At 39.4% G+C, this 12,715-nt stretch overlaps 1 protein-coding gene across 1 annotated transcript in view; it reads right to left on the bottom strand.

Moving 5' to 3' along the window:
* The window catches only part of LOC134202462 (uncharacterized protein CG43867-like), a 99,355-nt gene that overhangs the window by 75,666 nt on the left and 10,974 nt on the right, over positions 1 to 12,715 (bottom strand).

Below are 12,715 nucleotides of genomic sequence, written 5' to 3'. Positions count from 1 at the left end.
CAATACAAGTTTCATTCATTTCTTAAAACAAAGCAACAACCAGAACTATTTAGATATCTACGATGAATTACATCCCCGCAACTTCGATGTCGTAGCGCTGCAGGAAATCTGCTGGACAGGACAGAAAGTGTGGAAAAGCGGGCATCGAGCGGCTACCTTCTACCAAAGCTGTGGCACCACCAACGAGCTGGGAACCGGCTTCATAGTGCTGGGAAAGATGCGCCAACGCGTGATTGGGTGGCAGCCAATCAACGCAAGGATGTGCAAGCTGAGGATAAAAGGCCGTTTCTTCAACTATAGCATCATCAACGTGCACCGCCCACACGAAGGGAGATTCGACGACGAGAAAGAAGCGTTCTATGCGCAGCTGGAGCAGACATACGATGGATGCCCACTGCGGGACGTCAAAATCGTCATCGGTGACATGAACGCTCAGGGAGGAAATGTATAGACCGGTCATCGGACCGGATAGTCTGCATACCGTATCGAACGACAACGGCCAACGATGCATAAACTTTGCAGCCTCCCGCGGAATGGTAGTCCGAAGCACTTTCTTCCCCGTAAGAATATCCACAAGGCCACATGGAAATCACCTAATCAAGTAACGGTAAACCAAATCGACCACGTTCTAATCGACGGTAAATTCTTCTCCAACATCACGAACGTACGCACTTACCGCAGTGCGAATATTGAATCCGACCACTACCTCGTCGCAGTATGTCTGCGCTCAAAACTCTCGACGGTGATCAACACGCGTCGGAGTCGTTCGCCGCGGCTTAACATTGGGCGGCTACAGGACGGTAGACTAGCCCAAGACTACGCGAAGCAGCTGGAAGTGGCACTCCCAACGGAAGAGCAGCTAGGCGCAGCATCTCTTGAAGATGGCTGGAGGGATATTCGATCCGCCATTGGAAGCACCGCAACCGCTGCACTAGGCATGGTGGCTCCGGATCAGAGAAACGACTGGTATGACGGCGAATGTGAGATTGCTGCAACACCGCACGAGGGCGAACGAGGCACGATACAAACGGGCGCGGAACAGACAAAACTCGATTTTCCGGAGGAAAAAGCGCCAGCAGGAAGATCGAGACCGTGAAGAGACGGAGGAATTGTACCGCGCTAATAACGCACGAAAGTTCTATGAGAAGTTGAACCGTTCACGTAAGGGCCACGTGCCACAGCCCGATATGTGTAAGGACATAAACGGGAACCTTCTTACGAACGAGCGTGAGGTGATCCAAAGGTGGCGGCAGCACTACGAAGAGCACCTGAATGGCTATATGGCAGACAACGGTGGCGGTATGGTAATGAACCTAGGAGCACGCGCGCAGGACATGCGACTTCCGGCCCGAATCTCCAGGAAATCCAGGAGGAGATCGGCCGGCTGAAAACAACAAAGCCCTGGGGTTGACCAACCACCAGGAGAGAGCTGTTTAAACACGGTGATGAAGCACTGGCCAGAGCGCTGCATTGGGTGATTACCAAGGTTTGGGAGGATGAGGTTCTGCCGCAGGAGTGGATGGGAGGTGTCGTGTGTCCCATCTACAAAAAGGGCGATAAGCTGGATTGTAGCAACTACCGCGCAATCCCATTGCTGAACGCCATCTACAAGGTACTCTCCAAAATTTTATGCCGCCGACTAACACCAATTGCAAGAGAGTTCGTGGGCAGTACCAGGCGGGATTTATGGGTGAACGCTCTACCACAATCCAGGTGTTCGCCATACGTCAGGTATTGCAGAAATGCCGCGAATACAACGTGCCCACACATCATCTATTTATCGACTTCAAAGCCGCATATGATACAATCGATCGGGACCAGCTATGGCTGCTAATGCACGAAAACGGATTTCCGGATAAACTGATACGGTTGATCAAGGCGACGATGGATCGGGTGATGTGCGTAGTTCGAGTTTCAGGGGCATTCTCGAGTCCCTTCGAAACCCGTAGAGGGTTACGGCAAGGTGATGGTTTTTCGTGTCTGCTATTCAACATCGCTTTGGAGGAAGCAATATGAAGGGCAGGGAATGACACGAGTGGTAAGATTTTTACGAAGTCCATCCAGTTATTTGGTTTGAGTGGATGGAGGAAGCCTACATCAGACTGAAAAGCGAAGCTAAACGGATTGGACTAGTTATCAGCACGTCGAAGACGAAAAACATGATAGAAAGAGGCTCAAGAGAGGTCAATGTGAGCCACCCACCACGAGTTTCTATCGGTGGTGACGAAATCGAGGTGGTTGAAGAATTCGTGTACTTGGGCTCACTGGTGACCGCCGATAACGATACCAGCAGCGAAATTCGGAGACGCATAGTGGCTGGAAATCGTACGTACTTTGACTCCGCAAGACGCTCCGATCGAATAGAGTTCGCCGCCGTACCAAAACTGACTATCTACAAAACACTTATAAGATCGGTATTTCTCTGCAGACACGAGAGTTGGACGAGGCTCGTGGGGGACCAACGCGCACTGGGAGTTTTCGAAAGGAAAGTGTTGCATACCATCTATGGTGGGGTGCAGATGGCGGACGGTACGTGGAGGAGGCGAATGAACCACGAGTTGCATCAGCTATTGGGAGAACCATCCATCGTTCACACCGCGAAAATCGGAAGACTGCGGTGGGCTGGGCACGTAGCCAGAATGTCGGACAGTAATCCGGTGAAATGGTTCTCGACAAAGATCCGACGGGAACAAGAAGGCGAGGTGCACAGCGGGCAAGGTGGATCGATCAGGTGGAGGACGACCTTTTATCCTTTCGACCTTTTGTTATAGATACCTCTGAAAGCTCGATACGAATCTCAATACTTCCCAATTATTTAACTACTTTCTCATCTTTGCTTTATTGCACAGCCTGTGTAAAAATTAACGCTTTGAAAGTAACGTCGCCATTTTTTTGGATTTCATTACGTCGATTTACTATTTAATGTAAATTTTTGTTATCATTCTACCAACTATTATTTATATTTATTGACATGGTTGGTAGCAAGCGGGAGCGGGTCATTTGGCATAAAGACCATTTTGCATAACGGTCATTTGACATAACGGACATTTGGCATAATTGAGAACAGCGCTAAGAACCCGGAATGGTGAATATAATACAGCTTGATAATAATATTAAACAGATATAATCTTTTCAATGAAATCAGGGCCCGATCTGGCACTGTATTTCGAAATTATTGAAAAATCATTGTTTTTTCCTCTTGGAAAAAAAAAAATTCAAAACAGATTTTTTTAAAGTTTGGTGGCAATGCATAGTAATTTATACAAAAATGTGCAAAATGATAGAAAAAATGCGATTTTCCCTAAAGTGATTTTTTTTTCTTATGTGATACATTTTACTATGCAAGAGAAAGGCATCATCGCCGCTAGGTGGATTAAGTTTGAGTTTTTTAAGTAAGCGATTGCCCGGTTGATCCAATGGTGGATGTAATCTCTTATTTAAAAGTAGGCGATTGATCGAATTGAGGCACAGGTGGTTGTGATCCCTTCTTTAAAAATAATCGCTTGCTTGGATTAAGCCAATGGTGGATGCCACCTCTTTTCATAAAGTAGGCGATTGCTCCTATTAAGGAAGGCAATGGTTTATGTGATCTAATCTTTAAAAGAAAGCGTTTGCTCGGCATAAGGCGATGGTGGATATGACCCCTTCTTTAAAAGTAGGCACTCGCCTGGATTAAGGCAATGGTGGATGTGACTACTTATTTAAAAGTAGGCTAGGCGTAGGTCCGGATAAGGGCAACGGTGGATATGATTTCTTCTAAAAATAGGCGTTTGCCCGGATTAAGGCAATGGTGGATTTGAAAGTAGGCGTTGCTCGAATTACGACAATTGTGAATGTAATCTATTAATAAAATGAAGACTTTTGCTCGGCATAAGGCGATGGTGGATGTGAAGGTGAATAGCTGAAGGTGGTGGAAGAGGCCCATAAGGTAAAAGGTCAGTACACTTATACGGAAGTGATTAAAAGGATAGAGATTAGCCAGAGGAACTTTCGGGTTTTTGCGATGACCCATTGGAAGTCACCGACGCACAGGTAACGCAATTCAGCAGAACCTTCGCCGAGTTTTTATCCTACAACGTGTCAACTCTCCACCAAGGAGCTCCCACTGGTCCTACTACTTCGATTTTTTTTTATTGACAAAATTATCTCCCATGTTTCCAGAACCCGAATTCAGCGATTAAGCATATGTAACTGTATTACACATTTTGAAGTTGCATGCATGCATTCTTGGGTGTTCTAAAAGTTCATTTCCGGGATGGAAGTTTTGCCTTTCCATACCATTTTTTGTACAGTTTCAGTTCAGCTCAGTTAGATTTTGTTTGTTGTTGACTGAAAAAAAATTCTTTCCGCTTACGTAATTTTTAAATGATAACAAGCATTATCGATTTCCGTTTGACGTTTCTAACAAGTATCTGTATTGAGTTATCGTATCGAGTTGAAGTGCATCTCAAACATAGTACTTTATGCATAAAAAAGTACGAGAAAGGCAAAAATAAACAAATCAAAATATAAAACAAGAAGCACTGTCGAACGCGAAGGCTAGTTGCAATCAAACAGTTAACAGTCAATAAACAGTTCCAAAAATGAAGACAATCGCCAAGTTGTTCATAGTTCTGGCTTTGATAGCCATGATCTCCAATGGATTCGCCGCACCTGCGGATTTGGCTCGGGAAAGTGCCTCTGATGACGCACTTGCAGCAGCATCGCCCGATGCGGACCTCTCGGATCAAGATCTCGGATTGGCTGACGGAATTAAACCAAGATCACCGGAACCTGGAACAGTGTGTTTTCTATTTTGTATAACTTGGTGAACATAGCGTAGTCAATAATATGATACACACGATGTGATGGAGTGATTATCGATATTTTAACCGAAATTATATAGAGATGGTGGTGATTCGATGAGTTTAAATACAGTGGTTGTCAAAAACAAGAGAACAGGTTTTATTTTCAATGTGTTTTAGGAAATCAATATTGCCCAACCAGCCTTTCGAAGTCTATTTATAATATTATAAAATGTATATTGGGCATCAAAAAAGAAATCGAAATTTAAGAAGAGCTCATTTTTTTAATTCAACAGATCAGCGAAGAAAGAAGAAAACTTCCTTCTAAGTGAGAAGTTCCGTGATCTACTTCTATATTTTTTTATTTTAAACCATAGATTTAAAAAAAAGTTAAATTATCATGGAATATACATCCATTCTGGGATTGACAAAACATCTATGTCCTTTAACATCCTGACTAAGAAGTGTGCTCGTGTTGGAAGGTTAGTAAGATATAAACTTTTGAATCGACGATACGCATCTTCCACTTTGATATCGTTCGAAAGTATAGGCATGACATTATTTCATCATTCTAGAAGTGGTCATTTGATCAACAAGTCCGAATGCACAATCCAGTTTTTATCTAAACTTGAGCAGTATGCAAGCTTTCATTCCTTATCGGAAATTTTCCAAGAAGATCCTCGTCACACTGTGCATCGTTAAGTTTTTGATTGCAGCGACATCCGATGAGGCTTTCCGAAATCTAGACCCAAAAAACAAATCTGACAATTATTTTATAAAATCTTGGCATTTACCATTCTGCAAGGTTTGAATACAAGAAAAGGAAGCCAAAAAAACAAATCTGACAATTATTTTATAAAATCTTGGCATTTACCATTCTGCAAGGTTTTAATACAAGAAAAGGAAGCTTTTTGTATTAAAATAACACACAATTGTTAGATTTCAATACAATAGTTTATGTGAGGTTCTTAAGCAGAAATGTACAAAACTCGCCATCTGCAGTTTGGGTGTATGTTAGCCTCATGATATACAAATTCAAAAATGATTAATTTGATTAAAATACTCGCAGTTAATAACTGCGAGAGCGCTTCATGCACACCGAGCTGCGAGGCGGCAATGTCTCAGTGGGACTAGTGAGGGTTGTAATGCAAATAAAGAAGAAGACTGTGCACACAAAATCCATGTTTTATCTAAGTACGAGCAGTATAAAACGCAGCAAGACAGTGCATCTTGACAGTCAGTTCTTATCAGATATTTCGCGTTTCAATTTCAGAATGAAAAGCGCCAGTATACTGTGCATTGTGGTATTGTTGGCCGCGAATGGCTTTGCCGCACCTTCGGATATTGCTGTGCCGGCTATTAGTGGAGCAGTCGAACCGGGACAAACTATCGTTACGGATACGACACATAAATCGCCAGAACAGTTACAAGTTAAGCGTCGGTGCTATTTTGGCCCTTATTGGTTTTATGAGCCTTGTTTTTACTTTTGATAGTAGATTGTAATCAAAACAAATAAATGGAATAAATATGTTGAGCTAAATAAAATAATATAAATACAGATTTTAGTCTACTTTTCTTGTAGGATTCTGTGACTTTTTTTTTAAATATACACAATACTCCAAAAGATTTTAATTAGTGCTTTGAAAACAGACCTTTGAAAGTCATACGAAATAGTTATAAGGGGAATATCAATATTTGATCTTTTCGTTTCAACAAAACGTCCTATCCGAAATAGGATCAGTAAGTGCATGTTGTGTGACAGCGAAATAGCAGATGCTGTTTACAATATGGGTCATTCCGCGCCAAGTGACCGAGCACGCGCAATTAACCTATTTAAAAATAATGAAAAATACCTAGCACATATTAATTTTGGTACATTATTTTGAATAACCATATGACCATGGTGATTGAACCACCCCTTCGACCAGAAACCCCTCCCTGTTTTTGAAGATTCTAAAAAACATGCTATTTTCAAATATCGATATATTAGCCCCCGATAAAGCTACAAGAAACTTTAATACCAGTTTTCCGCTTGAAATTTGATGAAGTTTTTAGAAAAAATACTTTAAATGCTGAGCAGTGTTGCCAACTATATTATTTTTCTCACAAAATAATAAAAAAGCATTTTTCTCAAAATACGTATATTTTTTTCTTCGATTTCTCAACGGATTCGAGCTTAACAGACTTTTTCCAGTCGGAAACACTTATCGTTACAAAGTAAAATGCGCCGTTGCTGAGATATGGCAGCTTTAGTAAATCTTATTTGGGTCATTCCGCGACAAGTGACCGAGAAAAAGTGAAAACTTGCAGGTGAATACTATGAATTCCAACCAAATCAGGTGTATCTACTTACTTTGGGCCCACATTTCGAAAAAGCATTTGATCCGACCGCCCCTCCGGCCAAACACTCCTCCCTGTTTTTGAAGATTTTTATAAACATGCCATTTTCAATAATCGATATCTCCGTCCCTAATAAAGCTACAAAAACATCAGTACCAGTTTTCCGCTTGAAATTTTGTAAAGATTGATATTGATATGCCGCGAAAGACAACTCTTAATTCATACTTGAGTCCCTTTTTTGTCCTAAAAATGTATACCAGCTTTTAGATTTGAATCTTATAAGTAATGATTAGATTTGGAATACTAATAAACGAATGACTAAAGAACAACAAATTTTTAGAAGTAAATAGCCTTCTTTAGGTATCCAAAACAAGTGAAAATATGAATGCTGAACTGAGCTGGTCGTCAAAATCCATGTCCAATCCAAAAACAATATAAATTCAATTGAAAAATCTATTCGAAATCCAATCCGTATCTAAACCAAATTCAAACTAAAGCAAATCAAAATCCAGTCAAATCATATACAAATCCAATTCAAATCAGATCCAAATTCAATCTTAATCTAATGCAATCTAAATCCAATTAAAATCTGATCCAATTCAGATCCAAATCTAATCCAATCCAAAGCTGATCCAAATTCAATCCAATACAAAACTAATCCAAATCGTTTGAAATTCAATCCAAATCTAAATCCAATCCAACTAATCCAAATCCAATAAATGAAATCCAATCCAAATCCAATCCAATATAAAGTAATTTATTATAATTTGCTCAATATAACTCACTTTTTATTAAATTTCTAAAAATCAATTCATTTTGCACCTTATGGGTCGCAAACAAAAAGTTTGGGAACATCTGTACTAAGGAATTAAAGAAGATGGGGTTCGAAAATGTAGCGTGGTTTATGGGCCAACCCTTATTGATTATAAATTTATGTTCTGACATAATTATCAAAATTTTATTATCTTCAGACGAATTTCAGTGTTCAGAACGCTTAGTAAGGAACATGAAAAAATGCGTTGACACAAAAGGTATTTTGTGCTGCCTCAATCTTAAGAGGGGTAATCCCCTCCAACAAGAAATCGTACAAAAAGTTCAGGAAAAAAGAGTACAAAAGCGTGCGTGATGGAGGAAAACGGGTGCAGAAGCAGAAGCGTTTGGTTCTAGCGAATCTTACTGAAATATTGCCCTCTTTAAGGAATTTTTTTTTTACAAAATTGGATTCATCAAATTCGACAAACATCGGCCCGAATGCGTTTTAGCAGGAGCAGCAGGCACTCATACATTATGTGTATGTGTAATCCACGAGTACTTCAAACTGATGTTTACGGGAGCAAAACTTGATCTCCCTTGAAACTTGAAGTTAAAGGAATCAAAGCATTTCCCTCGTTTAAAGATCTATTGAAACTGAACCTTTGTAGCCCACCGGCAGAGCTAATTGAGCAAAATGTAGTCATGTAACTACTGTCCTAATGTTGGTTTGTCATTACAGCACCCAAATGAGTGCTTTAATGAAATTTATGCAACCCATTTGAGTTGCATAATGGTCATTAAATCACCCATTTCGTTGGTATGGAAAAGTAGGCCGTTTTATCAAACAAAGACGAACTGTAAACCAGGATTTATGAACAGGAATTGCGAAAATAACTTTAAACCATTGAAACATTCAGTTGAAATCTGGCATCACTGGCCTCAAAAGCATTATGTGCTGTAAAAATATGTTTTTTTTTTGTAAATTTTTCGAATAAAAATAAAAAACTGCATTATCATAGTTGTTTACCTTTACAGAACGAATTGAACGATATGCTGAATGAAAACCTTCGATTATCCCTAACTAAAACCGTCATAACTCAGTAACTGCTCATTTTACTTTGTAACGATAAGTGTTCCTGATAGGAAATTGACTGATAAACTCAAATCCGATGAGAAATCAAAAAAATATTTATACGTATTTTGAGAAAAATGCTATTTTTTATTTTTTTTATAAAAATAATGTAGTTGGCAACACTGCTTTGAATCTGAAATATTTTTGTAAGATCTTCACAAAATTTCAAGCGGAAAACTGGTACTAACGTTTTTGTAGCTTTATCAGGGGCGGAGATATCGATTATTGAAAATGGCATGTTTTTGAAAATCTTCAAAAATAGGAGGAGTGTTTGGCGGCTAAAACGGTCGGATCAAATGTTTTTTTCGAAATGTAGGCCCAAAGTAAGTAGATACACCTATTTTGGTTGGAATTCATAGTATTCACCTGCAAGTTTTCACTTTTTCTCGGTCACTTGGCGCGGAATGACCCATATAGAGCAGAAATGAAATATTCGATTGCTTCGAAATCATCGAAGTAGGCCTGACAAAAATATTTCCCGTGGAAAATACGAATACAATCTCTAAAATAATATTTTGGGGAAATTTTCCCGTCAATGTGTTGAACAGATAAAAAAAATCTCAAAGTGCGTTGCTTCCGTATTGAGTGATGGGCCTTTACAAACTTGAGTACTTTCAAATGTGGATTCCGTGAGGATTGTTCTTAAGGGAATGTTGTGAAGGCGGAGATTTTGTGTTCTGCTTCCAAAACAGTTTCCATTGCAGATCGAAGTGTGCCGTGCAACACTAGTAGGGATTCGCCATCTACTATAGCATTAAAAAAGCCAAAAGCTTGTTTATGACCTTGAAGGCTACGTTGAAAATTTGCAGTGTAGAGAATTTTATTGCTTACTTTAGAATATGTGAATGGATTCTGTTTTCTCGAAATTGTATACAAGTTTGAAAAAGGTCATTTGGCCGAAAGGGACATTTGGCCGAATAGGACATTTGGCAGAGTAGATTATTTGACCGAACATGTCATTTGAAACATAAGAAATGAGGAGTAAGGAGAGAGACGTCTCACACTCACTTCTCATTTCTCACTGCTCACTGTAAATAGTGCGAAGTGACAAGTGAGCAATGAGACGTCTTGCTATTCACTTCGCGCTTCTATTTTTTTACCAAGAAAAGTGAGAAATGAGGAGTGAGACGTCTAACTACTCACTTCACGCATCTAACTTTTTTACAGTGATAAGTGAGAAATGAGGAGTAAGAAGTGAGACATCTCCCTATTCACTTTCCATAGTTAGAAGTGAGAAATGCGGAGTGAGATGTGTGACGTTCCTCATTTTCCAATTCTAACTGTGGAAAGTGAGAAAGTGAAGTGAGAAGTGAGACGTCTCATTACTCACTTGTCACTTCTCACTTTTTACAGTGAGCAGTGAGAAATGAGAAATGAGTAGTGAGACGTCTCACTTCTCACTCTTCATTTCTCACTTTTCAAATGACATGTTCGGTCAAATGCCAATGTCCTATTCGGCCAAATGTCTTATTGGGTCAAATGATCTATCCGGCCAAATGTACTATTCTAGACCTATTCTAAAATCTGCGGAATTCTTTGGAAGCTTTCAGGAGTTCCCTTGTAAGTTCTTCCAAGAATTCCTCCGAAAATTCCACCTGGAATACTTTTGCAAGTTCTTCCATGAGTTCCAAAGGAAGTTCTTCCAGCAATTCCTCTAACAATACCCCTGGAAGTTCCTCCAGAAATTCCAAAGGAAGTTCCTCTAGGAATTGCTCCGGAAGTTCCTGTAGGCATTATTCCGGAAGTTCTTCCAGGGATTCCTCCGGAAATTTCTCCAGAAATTCATCCGGAAGTTTCTCCAGGAATTCCTCCGGATGATCCCCTAGGGATTCCTCTGGAATTTTCAGCTCTTTTTAGTGGAATGTATTCAATCGATAAGTAACTCCATTTAATTCCACCAATTATTTCGATATCTTTGCAGATACGTATTTCGACCACAACTGTGTGGTCGTCTTCAGTGTCTCGTCAGTCGAGTCAAGTACGAGACACTGAAGACGACCACACAGTTGTGGTTGAAATACGTATCTGCAAAGATATCGAAAATTAATTGGTGGAATTAAATGGAGTTACTTAACTCGTCTTAGACGGTTGACTACTCTGGAAGTTCTTTCAGGAATTCCTCTGAAGTTCCTCTAGGAGTTCCTCCAGCAAATCCTCAGAAAGTTTTTTTATGTCTCTATTTGTGTGTTTTGCCTTTCTCGTATACATAGTATACGTAAAGGCTATAAAAGGTACCCCGGGGCAAGTAGGACCTAAAAAACGCAAGTTCAGCAAAATTGTTAACGCATACTTAGAAAACAGGCTATTTCAGGACGTTAACCACGGATACATCATAATATGCTTCCGTTGTTGAAGTGTAGACGTGTTGTAAGCCATTTATTCAGTTACAAAAATATTGTTTGTGACATAAATAAATTTACCTGTGGGACCCACTTACCCCTTCAAACGGGGAAGTAAGTGGGACCCTATTCTGCTTTTATACTGTCGAACGTAACTTATTTGAAGAATGTAGATAAAATGTTCATATAATTTCTGAATCGTAGTATTTCTGATCATGGATGGAGGTTGATTGCTTGTCAGACGTTTTTGTTTTTTTTATGCAAAAAGAAAGGGATCGCAAAGTTAGCAAATATAAAAACAAGACAACAGCCGGTTTACTGTTCAATTGGCTGTTGCCTTGCTTTCCATTAGCTTACTTTTTTTACCAAATGTGTTGGATGGAAAGGATAAGCAAATCTTTGATCACCTTTCGAATGGATGTTTCTCTGTTTAGAACACAAAATATCAAATTAGAACTTCAAAAGGAACGTTTTTATTCAGGCGGTGTTGTAAATTTGTAATAGAACGGCCAATTTATGTCTTAAGCACTTTATTTATCTGGAAAACTGTTAATCTGATGCGAAGTTTAAAAATAGCAAAACACAAGACAAAACCTGTTGATCTATTGTAGAATAAATGGATTGTTTGCACTGTCAACGGAAAATTTCGCATAGTTATTACCATTGTTTTTTTTTCATGAGGGAGATCATTTTCAGGAAGTAAAATACAGATTTGGTTAATCAACTTTACAATACTTCCTAACAACGAAACCAACAATATCAACTGCATTTGATTCAGATCCATATAATATATGAGTGTCGAAGTGTTTTTTCACTGGACAACAATCTAAAAACAGGTAAAACAGCTCTATCGAAAATGTTGTTCAAATATGTCCCACTTGCCCCATGTATGTTAAAACTCAAGTACGAGTAAAAATTTAAGATTTTGGCTTTAATCAAAACTTTTAAATCGTTTCCAATGTCACATTATTTTTTAATTGCCAAAAAATTTCATTTTCCACATCAATGATGGATATAGAAACGACTATTGTGTTGAAAATCCATTGAAATAAAATAAAAGTAATAGCCTTTCGCGGTAGTAGAAAGTCATGATCAGGCAATAGTATTAGTATGGGGCCGAAAATGGGTTTGATTCCAAATATTTTTGTGTCAGGTGAAATCGTTGAAAGTTCTGCTTCATCTTTCTAGAACATTGTTACCATTAAAAACGTTCACCGATTAATCGGAAGCCATAGTACCCACTTACCCCGTATTTTCACTTGCCCCGGGGTACCTTATGTTCGCTCCAAAACGAACTTTTGATAGGAGTCCCGGAGACCCATAGTATTATATACCGATCGACTCAGCTCGACGAATTGAGGTGATGT

Source organism: Armigeres subalbatus, unplaced genomic scaffold (genome assembly GCF_024139115.2).
Source record: "Armigeres subalbatus isolate Guangzhou_Male unplaced genomic scaffold, GZ_Asu_2 Contig1232, whole genome shotgun sequence".
Classification (NCBI taxonomy): Eukaryota; Metazoa; Arthropoda; class Insecta; order Diptera; family Culicidae; genus Armigeres; species Armigeres subalbatus.
Note: the sequence above shows the minus strand (reverse complement) of the source record. Positions and strands in the feature narration are given on the sequence as shown.